Consider the following 12438-nt stretch of genomic DNA (forward strand, 5'->3'; position numbering starts at 1 on the left):
TGAATTGGAGGAAAAATATTAGACAGCGAGGAATGTGTGGCAGAAATTTAGCAAAAAAGGAGATGAAAGAAAGAGTAACGTAAAAAGGAGGAAGTGTGTGTGTGTGTGAGAGAGAGAGAGAGATAGAATAAGTAAATTTTGGTTTTTCTTGGAATTTCTGAAATTTTCCACAAAAAAAAATGTCGTTAAGTATCCTATATAGAGGTAGTACAATACTTTTGCAGCAATAGGGTAGGTATGTGTAATTTTGAAATATTAAGGGGAGCTTTGTGAAATTGTTAGAAAACTCAGGGGAGGTTTCTCAAATTATCCCTTAACTTTTTCATGGTGTTTTCCCAAAAGAATTTAACTCATTTTAGTGAATAATAGTGTAAAAAAAAGGAAGTCTTTCTTTGCACAAAAAACTGGGTTAGCTATCCATCAATTAAAGGCTAATCAAAGATGTTCATTTAATTTACAAACTCATTTAGCAAAACAAATTGTTGGAAAAAATATTTTTTTTTCACCAGAAAAGAAAAAGAAGCCTAGTTAACCACGGAATCGTTTTTATGAAATCCATTAAATAGGAAAACCATAAATGGCTTCATAAATTCAATTACAAATCACATAAATTAACACATGAATTATGTTGTAGATTCCTCAAGTTTAATCCACGAATCCAAAATGTAAATCTATTGAGCACATCCAATTACAGCGATTGACTTTTATCAAGTTCTTTATCATTTTACTCAAGCCTCCTAATGTGCCTTCTAATTGAAGGAAATTAAATCAAACTATCTTAATATTTAGTTGCCTAATTATTTTAGTTTTTTTTTGGTGTCTAGTCTTGCTAAATTTAGTTTCCTGAAGTTAAAGTCTAGTCCGTTTCCACTTCGTATTATTAGTCAATGTTATCAGTATTTCCACCATGGAAATTAGAAATATCCAAGTCCAAGTCAGTTTCCTTTGTCGGTTAAAAGTACCTGTCCAATTACTAGTTGATTTAGGTTCTTGGTGCCTGATTGGTCTCGGGTCTCTATATATGCCCATAGCAGTGCTACATTAATTCTTGAAGAGTTAAAGTTGAATCTTGAAGAACGAGACCAATAAAATACACTTGTGTTTTATTATAGAGCAATAAATTACATATACGATAAACTTTTCATATTATATCTGTATGTTGTTTAACCTGAGATTAATTTTTAAAAATTATATCTTGTAAAAATCTTAACATTTCAAAACCTATTGCTTACAAAGCCGAAACGTATAACCGTCTTGTAACAGTCTTCCTCTGTACACAATCCCTTGACTAAAAGCTTCAACCAGAATGTTAGGAAAAATTGGTGCATGACAATTGAAGAATGCAGAAACTTTACAAACAAATTTCACAAAAGGATAGGGAACTTGTTGATGATTTTTGAGGCGTGAACAACCATTATCCTTAAGGTGTTTATTGCCCCCACTTACACGTGGTAATTTGGTTCTAAATTAAGGCAATATACCGATAAGATACAATAAGAATGAAGAATGTTTAACAGCAAAATCAAAGGACCTTTTACCAAAAAAGGATCAACATGGTTAAGTTAGGTAGTTAGTTTGAAACTTGTCATTTATAGGGGAAAAGACACCGTAACTAAAGAACCACAATTTCCTTACTTTAATAAGACTGAAGAGCCTTCATTAGTCTCCTTTAATGAACAAAAATGACAAAACCGTTTCCTCGCTATAATGGTCATTAAGAGGCTGCATTAGTCTCCTTCAACGGACAAAAAGTGCCCAAAACGTTTCCTCATTGTAATGATCATCAAGAGGTTATATTAAGCATTTTCCTTTTGTCCAATATTTTGAATTTTAACAAGCTTTATTTTCATTTCAATTCACAGACTATTCCAAGAGAGAATTCATAAAAAGTACGTGATTCATCTCACATTTCAATACTCTAGGACTAAAAACTCAAAGACTAGCTGACAAGAAGGGGAGGAGGAAGCACATGTAATTCAATCGTAATTTTAACATTCACGATCTTTTGATCCGTATCGACAATATAGATGTGAAATACGCGGTGGAAAGTCACTTCACCATTCCTCGAGTATGCAGTGGAAGGTTGCTTCACCATTCCTCTACTAGTGTTTGGTGAATGCAGTTTTCAACCCTTTAAGGGGCTCGGATACTTTGCAATCAAGCACACATAGCTAAACGTTGCAGCAGATATTCTAATCAAATGTACGTTAAAGTTTTTGAGGATTCCAAATGCAGGCTAATTGTTGTAGTGGATACTCTAATCAAATGTAGGTTAAATTTGCTGGGAATTCCAGTTCAAGTAGTAAAGGATTGATGTTCCTATCTGGTGGGTTTTTGGAAAGTTATCCCATAGTAGTCTTTGGCTTTGGATTGATGAACAAGGAGGAAAACGGAAGGTCCTTTGGCAACCAAATCTTAATGTTTATGATAATAAAGCGACTCACTTCTGACAATGATTCTTTTAGTTAATGAATCTTTAGACAAAACCAACATAGATAACTAGAACAAACCTCAATCGAATTTTGTGTAATCCATGGAAACAGTGACTATAATTATAAATTAAATATTGATTTTGCACTTTTCCTACTAGTAATTTTGACATGTTTGTTGTTCTTTACATCGTGGAATGTTTCTACATGAAAATAATTCTTAAGAAATATTTTTTTTCCATGAGAAATTATTGAAGATCGAGATGTTAGACATAAGGAGCAGGATCTTTAGTATGATTTGTAAATTAAAATTAAGAAATAATAAATTCTAGAATAACATACCTTGAGATATTGAAGACATTTGGAGAAGAATTTCACAGACCTTTCAGCAAGCCTTCCAATCACCAAGGTTGTAAACTATAAACCTTTACTGTCTAGTCTTCTCTCACCTAACTCTCTATTATGTTATTGTAGTGATGGGTAAAATAACGAATGTCAGAGTGGTGAGAGGGACCAGCAGCCCTAGAACATTTATAGGGTCACAACCCCTCCCATCATGGGATAATGATAAACTCTAATATTCTTATCATACTTTATTTGTTAACCATAATGATAGGATACAGTTTAAAATTACTGTAATTATCAGATAAAGTACCACAATAAATATCATATAATATGTCCACATACAATGAATATGGGGCTCCCTACTTCCTCCAGTCATCTATTCTCATTAGAATTGGTTATTCGTATTTATTCATATGGTTATTTATCCTTCTAATTAACGGGAGTCATCTTAATAATATTATATGTGGTCATGTAGGCCACATAAATATTCTAACACGAGAAACCAGTTGAGCAGTGTGCAACTGAATTCTATTAACTACCACATAATTCCCATGTCACAAATTTGCAAGAATATGTTTCCCTGTGTCCCCTTTGTTTCTCACTTACGATTCAAGCCAAGAAAAGTCTTCTTGTCGTGAAACACAATTATTGGCTTATCTGCCTCTTGCCTTGACGGACATATTACAAGACAACAGTTTTATGAGAAGTTTAATATCAGTCCAAAACAATTACTGGTCATGCCAAATAATTGATTTAGGACTAATAGCAAACGTCCACTGGTACTTGATCCAAGACCAATAGAAAAGGCACGTGCATGTATAAAGACATCACCTGGTAATTCACATGTTAAGTGGGGTCTTAAATTAAATCAAATGAAACTCTTACATGTTCACGTGGAACTCTTTTATTGGTTCGTTAGTTCAGGAGCAACGGTTAGACACGTCTAATAGTGTTGTGAATAAAAAGGTTAAATGATGACCTGTCGCAAATATTCACTTGTAGCATATCACATTTCAATAGATTTCAATGGATTGGCATAATTTTTCTACTGCATTTATATTCTCACAATGGTGGTGATTTTCTAAAATCAAACATTGTTGTTTAGCATCTTGAACTAGCCATTCCTTTGAGGGCATTGTTAAAAGATCGTCAATTTCTAATGAAATAGATGTAGCGGTAACTTGTTTTAAACCTAGAGATTTTTCTTGATCTAGGATGTGTGATGTATATGCCATTCCAAAGTGATCTATTAATCGACTAACAAGTCATTTCATGGCAGTTTCGTGTATCGATTTATTGTGAAAGACCAAATTGGACCGTTTAGCCATAAATACCTCCATATTTTGTCGAGTAGGATCCGACAGTGGGTTAGGGTTAGTCATTGAAAATTTTCCTTTTTTCTCAATCTTGATTCGCGTAGAAATTCCGGAACTATAATCATAGCTGAACTGGAGAGACTTGAATTCCCACCGGTATCATAGAATTAAACAGGCATGAAAAACACCCTTGTATGGTTTTTCAATTTTTGGATAAAGAGAAATATGGCCAACAATGTTCGAATATATAGAAAAAGAATTCCTTTTTTTTTTTTTACTTTTTACTATTAAATAAGTGTCCATAAATCTCATAATAAATCCGTAAAAATTCATAATCCATAGTGAATTTCAATTGGAATTTCTCTTGAAGCAATAACGTGTGGGTCTAGTTGCCATTGGAACCACAAAGGATTATCTAAATTGATTTGTTTCTGATGAAAAGCTCTAATTGCATGCAAGAATTATTTAAAAAAATTCCATTAACACAAATAGCTTGACAATTCTCACTCATCAATACATGGAGCTTGTGTTGGTATTGAAATTGGATCCCAATAGATGGAGACATACTGAAATGGGATTCTCAATAGATAGAGATGTATTGAAATAGGATCCTGAACAGACAGAGACAAAAGATTCATATGAAAAAACATAAGTAAATGGGGACATAAGTAAACGGGCCTCCGCTTGGGCTTCCAAAGATAAAGGTACATGAAGAGCCATTTGATCCCATCAAAATCTACATTAAATCCTTTTACAAACTAATGAATATAAATAAATTGCATGTTCTCCAATGAAAATGGCTTGAATGCCTGTATGCCTAATCTATGAGTGGGTGTTCTATTCAGCAATACAAGATGTCTTGCCTAACTTTTTGAAATATTTTGGTTCTCTTTCCCGAAATTTTATTGTAAAAAAGTCCTGTGGACTCTTATATATTCACCTGAAATTCTTTCATTGGTTCAAAGCAACTACTAGCAATTTTATTCTAAACAACTCCAATGGACTCTTATATATTCACCTGGAACTCTTTCATTGGTTTAGAAGCAACTACTAGGCATGCCTAATAGTTGCTCTGGATCGACATAAAATTTTTTATAATTTGACTTTAATGTATCAATAATAATGGAACACATAGAATTAGGGTTCGAACACAAGAAGAATACGTAACAAAACCTTGCAATTCTTCAATTAACACTCAAATAATAGTATGAATAGTACATTGTCAATCCAAAGGAAAAAGAAAAATTGCCAAAGTTTGTATCATAATGCCCAAAGTTGATCAAAAACTAACGGAGAGATCCTCTATTATTGACACTATCCATAGTGATAAAATATTCTACTCAAGTGCAGCATTGCTAACCCTCCGACTAGTAGTCAAGTCTAGAAAAAAAGAGTTAAAAGTAGCATATTAAGGAAAGAGATTTATCAAGCCAAAAGTAAAAGTAGCATATTAAGACTAGAAAATTTTCACTAAAGCAAGAGAAAAATGAAAGTATACAGGAGACTATACAAAGGAGCGAAGGAGACCAATTGGAGACATTTTGAAAGTAAATAGGTAGAATGGAATTAGAGAAATGAGTACACAAAATACCTAATAAGATTTTTAAATTTTAAATGCCTTTTTTTCAACCTTTTTCTATTTGAATGTCTTTAATACTTTGCATTCTATTTCCGCTATTGCGTACCAGTATATGTTACCAAGTATATATGTATTGCATAATTAATAAAGTTTTGATTTCTTACCACTCATTGGATATGAATGACATGTTACTATATCATGTATTATTTAGAATTGTATAGAAAAGATTGTAATTTTGTATATCAATGTCAACAACGATTTTCATGGATAATTAATTCAAGTACATTGGTCTATTGCTCCATATCAAGTAGGGGTAATATTGTGAATTATTTGCATTTTAAATTTTTTAACAAAGCACAAATTCGATAAATAGTATACTTGAATAATTAGAAGAACTTCTAGAATACTATTATGCTTGAATTTCTTATTTTAAAACATTAAATTTTTGTTGTTTTCTATTTTCATTTGTAAAATCTCAATCAAGACAAAGAAAAAAAGAACATTTATTACAAATCTATGTATGTGTCATACCAAAAGAAAATTGATAAAAATAAGGCTAAACACTAGAATTATTGTTATAAATTGTTCGAAAAACAGATATAAGATAGAAAATAAATAAATAAATAATTTTTTGTACATTATTGTTTATCCCCTTCCCCAACTAACTATCACATCAATGTCGTATCCTACTTTCCTATTATGACCACCAACCCTAGCCATGCACCCTTACCCTCCTACCAAATTGACTAGATTTTTCCTTTACACCAAATTTTAAAAACTTAAATAACTCATTTTCTGTAAGTATACAAATTATTTTGCTGAATATAAGGGATATTACGTATCAATCCCACAAAGAAAAATGATATAACTACCGATGGTTTTTCAAATTCCTTTATTATTTACACCACCATAAATGAAGCAATTAAAATTGTACCAAGAGCATGAAGTAAAATTAAACAAAAACAATGATAAAAGTTCCTAGGGTTATTGAATTACTAACTACTATTGCAAGTGAAATTATTGGTTAATTGAATGTTATTATATTGGTTAGTTATAGCATAATTTCTTAAAGCATGTGAAACCCGTTTTTTCTATAAATCAACTATACTTATAACTATTTCATACCTACTTTCATAGTTATGAAACTAGTTATAAGTTCATTCACTTCTATGAAATTTTATGGAACAAATCATCAAGGTCACAAAAGTGTACTTCAACTTTCATGAGTAAACTCTCTAAATTTAGTACTTTCAATTGAACTAGTATTAAATCTCAATTTTCATTATTAATTTAATGCCTTGAGATTACCAAACAATTAATGGCTAGTTAATCATGATATAGAAGTTAAAGTGCTAAATAACTTGTTCAAAATAATAGTATGAAATAACCAATAAACATCACAAACAAGATACAACAAATTCATCCATAATTTTAGATATAAACTTTAGAAACACATAACGAACATAAAATCCAATAACGAACATAAAATCCAAACTTGTGTATTAAGTAAACAGTATAATCAAATATAAAGGACAAAGAGTTTGGAAAGAAATAAAATCCTAGTTACATGAGTTCATCTCCTTCTTCATCTTTGCCTACCTATACACAAGAGAGGACGATATACAATTACCTAAACTATCGCACTCTATTCTAAAACTAAGAAAATATGAATGTTACATTTTTAATGATGAAGTTCTTTCACTTCTCAAAAGCTCCTTTATGAGAAGACACAAGTTTCTATTTTATAGAGAAGTTTTTGAGCCCTTTTTCTTGTGTTTTATTTCTAGTGTGCACATTTGATAAAAGTTGGCTTCAAAAATCAACAATCTGGCTCCAATGGGATGAAGAAGATTTAAAATGACAAAAGTTGTTTCTTGTTGATACTTGTACTCTCCTTCTAGCAACCACAACGTCTCGTCAATACTTGAAACACATACGAGGAGTATCTGACAAGAAACCCAGTGCAACTTGCTCAGAAATGCGGCTAGATAATCAGCCCTGGAGCCGGCTCGTGTTGCTAAGGTCACATGGCTGGCTGATTTTTATGCCCTGTTTCGTAAAAATTTTGGCCAACATTTTGTCAGGGGGAAGGCGATAGCCGACCCAAGCGCTTCAATCGGATGTGATCAGTCCATTAACCGGTCCTAGCCCATGAGGTTATTGGGCCGATTACGTTGCCCTGCATCTTCAACAATTTTCTCATTTTTTTTGTTTAATTTGATAATCGCTATTTGTTCAAGTCTTTTCCTCCTTCCTGTAAAAATAACCATATTAAACAAGTAAAAAAGAATTGACCCTAATAGTAATCAACAATATTTACGCATCAACTTTTAATCACTACAAGCAATTCCCTTCTTGATTTCAAGCCAAAAAAAAAAAAAAAACTTAAAAATCCTAAACGATAGCCACTAAATGTAGTACATATTGGCCACTTGTCACAAATCCTGTAAGACCATAGCTCATTCCACCCTATCATTTACCTCAACCTTCCGTCTCACCTTACCTTAGACTTTATCTAAACACACAATTACACACCATCACCTTGTACCAATCTTAGTCACCATAACTAGTTACCTTTAAGTTCTCATCATACATATAACTCGACCTAAAAGTGTACTTAAAGTTCATTCTCAAGGATTTTCTTCCTCAAATGGACATCATTGAATTAAGTCTTGGTTAACATATTTCATTTCAAAACGAGTACCTTCTTTCGTATAAAATTTACCTCTTGTTGTTTGAAAATTGTTCTTAATTATGTGCAGAATATGGTGCTATATTGCAACCCACTGGCGGAAGTAATGGAGGGCAAGGAGAAGCGGTTGCCTCCCCAAGATTTGAGAAATTCTTTTATATCCCCATTCAAGCAGAGTCTTTATAATTTCATTTTCATTTCAATTATGTGATGATACACAATCTAAGCTATGGAATTAGTCACCTTATCCCTTGCACGTTCAGGCACACACATATATGTATATGTTTGTGTTATATATATATATATATATATATATATGTATGTATGTTTGTATGTATATATATATATGTATACGTATATATTAGGCAATACTCGTCATCCATATAGATGTATTACATAATCATTTAAAAAATGAAAAAAGAGAATCAAGACGAGGAAGCAGGGAAGTGGTGATTTAACAAAACGGTATGGGATTTAGGGATTTCAACAATTTCTTTTTTTGTTCCCCGTGACATCGATTTCCTTCATTGGGGGTTTTAGAGGAGAATATTAAACTTTGGGGGTTCAAGTTGTGAAAGTTAAGAATTAGAGATTGTGTGAGCAAAATAAGAAAATTTAGATATATATATAGTTAATGAAAACTTTTCATCTCTCTAAACCTCACTCATTCATTTTCCCTTCCAGGCGATATCCAAACAAATCAAGAACCAAAGCTGATAGAAGAAAACTTGAGGCTTCATCCTTAGCCTCTTTTACAAGGCGACTGATCAATGTTTACATTTTTAGTTACATTTAGGGTCTGTTTGATTGGAAATAAAATGTTTTCCTTGGGAAAATATTTTCCGTGGAAGTAATTTTCCATGAAAATCATTTCTCTTTTATCATTTTCAGATGTTTGGTTAGTTTATTGAAAATATTTTCTTATTTCATTTTTCTGGTGTTTGTTTAACTTTTGAAATATTTTCACTTTTATCTCTATTTTTACTTTCTACACATTATAACTACATACTTCTTCCCATGCAAAATAAGAAAATTTATTTCATTGTTTAACTTTAAAAAATCTTCGAAAAATGTATATATGAATAAAAAATATCTCCTTAAGCAATAAACAAATTGCTGGCCATTTAGTGTCAAATATCAATCACATGCAATGCTTATTGTGACATATATATCTTGCACTCTCACTGCTGAAAGTTTCTCTAGAAAAGAATGTCCCTATTATACATAATTAATTACTAGCATAGGATGAGCAGAATGAGTTTTTTTTTTTTTTTTTTGAATATACTAGGGGGAGGGTTGGGTTGGGTTTGGTGGTAAGGGGGAGGGAGTGTAAGGAGGAGGTCTTGAGATCGAGTCCTCCTGTTTACACTAAAAAAAAGAAAAAGAACATACTATAAGATGATTTCAGTAAGTTTGGAACATACTACAGGCAAGATGCATGCATTTCGGAAAATAACTTCAGTAAGTTTGGAAGGGAAGCTGTTTTCCATAAGATGAGTGAAAATATTTTACATAGGAAAATGTTTTCAGTAACTTTTGTGCAACCAAACACGAGAAATTAGGAAAATATTTTCCTGGAAAACATTTTCACCCGAAACAAACGGACCCTTAGAGGAGAATGAATATATGTTTGAATATTCTTGGTGGATAATTATTTTTGTAGAAAATTTATGATTTCTTGCCTAATATCTTTTTTTTTTAAGTTTAATTATATTATTAAATATTGGAAGTGAAACTTGAGGTATTTGGTTGTTTAAGGAAACGATTTATTCTGATAGATATTGTACGATTTAGGTATGATACTGTATATATGTTATAATATATGGGTTGTGGAATGTGAAAGCAAAGCTTGGTGTAATGTTTGAGGTCCTTGATAATGATATAGATTATTATTTAAGGCAAGTGTTTGGGTTCCTTATTATGATAAATTAGCACGATTGAGTGTCATTAGATCTAGAATTAAGTATTTTTGCTATGTGTAGGTGGGAAATGCTTGGAGTTGAGTTGGATTTTAACCTACATAGTTGGGGCAAGTGATTCACATACACCGTATGTTTAATATAATCTATATGACTTTAATGATTTTGAAATATTTTTTAAATTTGAAATCCAGCTTGAGTGTGTGTATTTTGTAACACTTTCTATATAAAATAATGTGATCAATTGATTTGGAACGAATGCTTTTGTTAAGCTTTGGTACAGGTGATAATTGGCAAAACTAACATTAGAAACCCTAGAAATGACTGACGGATGAGATGCAAGATTCAAACCCTTGACCTCGCACCCGTAGTCTCAAAACTTTTTGATGGTGATCAACAGACCAAATGGCCGTTGGCAATAAAGTGAGCTACTTATCTAGCAAGTTGTCACTCATTTCATTTATTAATATCTTGCAGAGATCTTAGCATTTGAAGAGGTATGTACCAAAGATATGGGGATAACTAAAATTGTTCGAATTTGAAGAAGTGGACGAATGTGATCAAGAAAGTGAAAATTTTAGATTTATTCATTGACTTTGTCTTGGTCCTGTAAGCAATTGATTCTAGTATTTTATGCATTTTGTATTATGTTGGTCCCTTAGGTTTGTAATTTGTAAAATTTTATTTCCACTTAATGGTAGAGATGAAATATGGACAATGGTTGAATTACAATTGATATTTAAGGAAATTTTTGGCTTTGGCTTTGGCTTTGTTGCCTTACCTAGTTCAGTATCACGTTTTACAAAGATTTCTCATAGTAGTTTCAATGGAAGGATTGGATAATAGTAAATATCAACATCTTGGAGTGGAGTGCCAACAATTTTTGTGTCCTTCCAAATAAATGCTCCAATATTTTTTTTTTGTTGGGTTTAATTAATAGCCATCCAAAGAGTGGCTTTGTCCATTATCCTTCAATGACAAATTGTAGTAAAACAAACAATAAAAGCAAAATTTCACAAATAGTCCCTTGCTTTGTGATTTATTTTCTAATTCCCACATTAGCATGATGCATTTGAGTCCTTTACATATTTAAAATGTGCTCTATTTCTTGCCTGAATTCTCATTGTCAGCCCGTTTTTGGCCTGAGGATGTCATGTGTGCTCTTGGCATGATACTTGAGGGGCGAAAAAAAAAAACTTTCGTAGTTAAAAAATAATTGTGTGATAATAACTTTTTAATTCTTGCTGCTCTATAATGCAACAAAATCTCTTTGTGAAATAAAAGAATGACTCAGTATCTAATGGAACCTAAGCACAGCTTTATATCTTTCTTAGTCTTTGTCCAAAGCCTACATTTTAGTGGTTGAATTAATTTTCACAAATCACTAGTAAAACTTGCGTAAAAGAGGCCAAAATTGAGAGGCAAGCCTGATTGGTGAATTTTGATGGATTAAAATGCATTATATTAAATGTACCGATAATAAAAAGGGGTAATCTTAAAATATGAGGGACTAATTAAACAATTTTTCTAGCACAGAAGGGTAAATTTGTGGAGACAATGTGCATTTGTTTTTCAAGGGAAAGTACCAAAATTTGCTTATAAATTAATTAGGCTCCATAGGTATATTGAGAGTGGAAACTATTAAATAAAAATGCACTTATCAGTTTTAAAAATATTCAAGCATACTAAATCGTTTAAAATATTAGCTTATTATCACTTTATTCCCTTAAATTATTACTACTATCAATTTACCCCATAATGCTATCTTTTAGTCACTTCATCATATAGGTAATTCAACTCAGCATGTTAATAAAATTTTGATAAAAATATCATTTTATTTTATAGCATTGCTACATTGTCATTATTGCTTTATCCCTTTAAATTCTAGTGATATAATCGCTTTACTCTCTGATAGCTATCATTAATCTAAAAAGTATGTTCAAAAATGTTAAAATATATTTACCTTTTTGTAGATAATTGAAAATAAAAAAGTTGGAATAATTATTCTTCCTTTTTGTCACTCTAAGATTCCAAAAACATAAAAATAAAAGGATTTTTTCAAATTTCTTTTTTCACACTTATTAATAGTTGGAAAAGAAAAAGAGATGGAACAAAAGGAGACAGAAAATTAGATTTTGCAAAGAAGGAAAATAAGGAA

This window comes from Coffea arabica, chromosome 9c, assembly GCF_036785885.1.
Source record: "Coffea arabica cultivar ET-39 chromosome 9c, Coffea Arabica ET-39 HiFi, whole genome shotgun sequence".
Classification (NCBI taxonomy): domain Eukaryota; kingdom Viridiplantae; phylum Streptophyta; class Magnoliopsida; order Gentianales; family Rubiaceae; genus Coffea; species Coffea arabica.